This window comes from Pyxicephalus adspersus, chromosome 5 (genome assembly GCF_032062135.1).
Source record: "Pyxicephalus adspersus chromosome 5, UCB_Pads_2.0, whole genome shotgun sequence".
NCBI lineage: Eukaryota > Metazoa > Chordata > Amphibia > Anura > Pyxicephalidae > Pyxicephalus > Pyxicephalus adspersus.
In genome coordinates, this window is record NC_092862.1 from 22,370,304 (window position 1) to 22,374,268 (window position 3,965).

General features: G+C 38.3%; 1 long non-coding RNA gene across 1 annotated transcript; it reads left to right on the top strand.

Annotated features, from left to right (window-relative positions):
* Positions 1 to 1,164: 1,164 nt before the first annotated feature.
* Positions 1,165 to 2,671, top strand: LOC140331954 (uncharacterized). The gene is made up of 2 exons (XR_011920992.1): positions 1,165 to 1,343; positions 1,531 to 2,671. It is a non-coding gene; the product is annotated as an uncharacterized lncRNA (long non-coding RNA).
* Positions 2,672 to 3,965: the final 1,294 nt, after the last annotated feature.

Below are 3,965 nucleotides of genomic sequence, written 5' to 3' on the forward strand. Positions count from 1 at the left end.
ACAAATAAATGTATTTCTTTGCATAAAATGGTCTTTGCTTTTCTAAATTCTGTGGCTTCTATGGAGAAACAAATAATAAAAGTCATAGTAAATTCTAAACTGTAGTGAGGCATTTCCTCATGGCAGCAGCCGTGTTTCCATTGTTCACTTTTGGCCAGCTAAAAATGTAATTTCAGGATTCTGAAAACGGCAGCACAAAAATGCACTTACCACTGGGATTTTCTTTCTGGTTATATAAAAGCACGCTTATGCAGCAATGTAGGTGACACACAAGGCAGGAAATTTCCTAAGAGACCTCGACAGACACATTTAAAGGGCAATGACACCGCAAGTTTACTGTAATAAATCAAATAAAAATCCAGGTTGATGTTTTTCAGTGTCAACCTTTGCTGCCTTTTCTGAAGGTAACTTCTGCTTGGAAATCATTTAGAGCTGCACACATTTATGACAGATTTAGACATACACCCCAAATGAATGACATTAATGGGTGTATTTATAAAGCAGTGGCTCTGATATTCCCTGAAATATTTACTGGTGGAGAATCTTCCAGGTTCATGTGTTCCAATGGCAGTTACTGATTCTCTACCAGGGAATATTTTAGGGAATTTCAAATTCACTGCTTTATAAATTGATCCTTATGTTTTGTAAAGCACTGTGTATTGTAAACAATTGCCATTTTAAACATAAACTACTTTTTATAATCCATTGTTTTGTCTTACTGTTGCTGATCTACTATGGTCATTTTGCATTCTGTAACGGTTGCATGGCTGGTATGTAATATATAATGAAATACCCCCTTGTTGTCAGATGACATGTAACAAGATTTAACAAGATGACAACCCAGTAGCACAGGTGGAAGATTCGGCCAGAACGTTGTCACCCTGTAACAGTAAGTACCTGAACAAGGATAGAAGGTAGGCAGTATCACAGGTTATTATGAACAAATCTGTGAAATTAGATATATGAGATTTTAGTTATTGGGTTTACAAACTGCATCAAGGCATTTTTTTCTTTTAGACTTAGTTTTTTCTCGCAGCATTGGTTGGGTACTGGAGGTTAAAGTTACCTTTTTTTGAGTGTATAGTTTATATAGCTTTCATAACAGTGTTTTGTTTTTTTTTGAGGAGAGTTTGACCAATCTAATGGTAACTTACAACTCTTAGGTACCCCGGTGACATGATCTCTGCACATAAAGAGGAACAAATCCTTGTGGCTAACCTAACAGGTTTCCAACCCTGGGTGTCGTCATCCTCCTTCCCTCCTTCCTTTTCCGGATGATCTTCAGCCATCTTGATGACCATCTAGGTCAGCTTTGACTTCAGAAACCCGGAGCAATTAGACAGGTAAGACAGATTATTGCAGAAGGGACTATGATTGTCCATTTCTGCAATAACAACCTGCCTGATCATACAAAATTAAAAGTAGAACTTTAGTTACTCTATAAATGTTTAGGTTTGTGTATCTTCTGCAACTATTACAAGTGGTCCTGCTCCCCTGTTTTTATGTTTTACTTATTTTGCATTTTTGTAGGAAAGTGAAATGAGACTGCATCCATACTCCAGTTGGAGGTCATCTTATGACCATTGTCTGGCTGCTAATTGTTGCACACAGAGGAAGAGATTTTCTACTATTGCCTTTCTTTTCTTGGATCTGCATTAGATTTTGTCATCTGTTAGAAACCGCTAAAGGAAGACAGTGGTGGAAGATTTATTCTGATGGCTCCATTTGGAACAGTGAGCAGATGGTGAAGTTACATTTGTGGGTGAATTGCTGAGGGTGGGGGGTCCTGATGTATGGAGGAAACGATGATGTAAGGTGGGGAGGGACTCCAATGTAAAGATGGAACTATGGTGGTGGTGGGGGGATTCTCACCTAAATAGGAGTCTCTGATGTAAACGGGAGCTATGAAGTGAAGTTGCGTATTCTGGTGTAAAAGATGAATCTCTGATGTGAAAGTCTGATGTAAAAGCAGGACTTTGATGTAAATGGTTGGGGGTCCACATGTGAAGGTAAGGACTCTAATGTGAAGGAGAAGCTCTGGTGTAAAGTAAGGGTACAGATTTTACCAGAGGGTCTTAATATGAGGGAGAGAATACTTACGTAAAGAGATATAAAGGGAAGCTTCTCATGTAAAGAAATCCTAAATGGAAGGGGTCTTGCCAAAAATTAGCACTGGAGCCCAAACATTCTGCAGTGCAGAGTAAGGGGGGCCCATGTCCAAATTCTGCTTTGGTGACCATAGTTTTGTAGCTATGCCGCTGTTATTTTGAGCACCATAGAATATAAACGGACAACTGGGATAGAAGATAAAACAAAAGCTCTACCAGAGCAAAGCCAGAAACCATGAAAGGGAAGTTTCTCCACTGAAGTCCTCAGAAGATTTAGATATTTTTTTGGTGGATTGTTCACCAATGCCTATAAAAGCTCCCAAACTATCCAATCTGATTACTTTTTAATGCAATTTTGCAGTGGTACAGCTAAAACTGGATTCAGTTCTGATAGTAGGAATCCCTAAAGTCATCGGTCTATCCACAGGTCTCCCCGAGCAGCTGGTACATGGACAATAAGTCGGCAATAACCCAAAAGAACAGAGCCATCATTAATGGTATAATTGTCTTAAAATAAATGATCATTTAACGAACACTAAAATAAACAAAATAAAAAAGACAAACATCTTGACCCCATCACATTACATCGTCATTTATCAGCAGCCTAGATTAAAGCATAATAATATACCGGCTCTATAATAGCTTAGCCATTAGAAACTTTTTCTCATGCTGGTTTATGGATGATAAATTATGTTCAGCAAGAAAACAGCATGGTGGAATCCATTCTTGATAATGAACACAAATAAAATATGTTTGGACTAAGATTCTCTTTAAATGTCTTTAAGCTGAGCTGCAGACAATTGTTTACTTTGTTGAAGGATTTGTAAATTATTTTAACCTATTCATGTGATTTAGGGTCCTCTACCACACAGTACAGACAAGTTCTGGACCTTTACTACTTTATCAGCCTAGCTTGGTCCAGGACACCCCTCGCCTATTGTAAACATGTAGCAGCATTTTGATGAGTCTTCACTCTCCTGTCTCTACCTATAGACAACCAAGCACCTAAAATTCTTTAAAGAACCTCAACAGTGGTAGTGCACATAGATTGTAAAGAAAAAAATGAGGAAATTAGGTCGGGGAGATGTACATATAGGGATAGTGCTAAACAATTGTTTAATAGAAAATTTACGTACTTATCCTTGTTCTTGAGAGATACCAACTCCTCACCTGGTCTCCTTCCCAGTTTGGGATTTTAAGGCTGTCTTGATCAGCTGGCCAAAACAGTAGGGCTTTCCACTCATACCAGAGCAGGTCAGATGCTAAAAGGTTAAAGAATATTTAAGCCTAATTAATAAAAGCTATATGAGTAAACAATATTTTAAAGTAATTTCTAAAGTCATTTTGGGGAGTTTTGGAATCTGCAGTACTTTGTGATTTTGCCATGAATGTCTTTGATTAGACACTTCCTGATGTAGGGTGACAACACTATGGTCTTGTCTCCTGATTGTGTTTGCATGTTGTCACTTGTCATGCAGGCTTCTGTTGAAGACTAAAATTAGCCAAGCCAATACACATTACACATACGCCAGGGAAACCTGCCCTAAAAGATGCCATATGCCCATAGTTGAAGTGCATGCATATGTACAAGAAGCAAATGCTAAAAGGCTGCAGAGATCAGAATAAAAAAAGTATTTATTATCATTATTAAACAGTACTAATATAGCGCCAACATATTACGCAGCGCTGTACAATTAAATAGTGGTTGCAAATGACACACAGATACAGACAGTGACACAGGAGGAGGGGAGGACCCTGCCCAGAAAAGCTAACAATCTAAGAGGGGGTAAGCAGCACACAATAGGAGGTGAGATATGGAGTTGTGAGTAAGTAATGAGGGTTTTATAAGACAGAAGA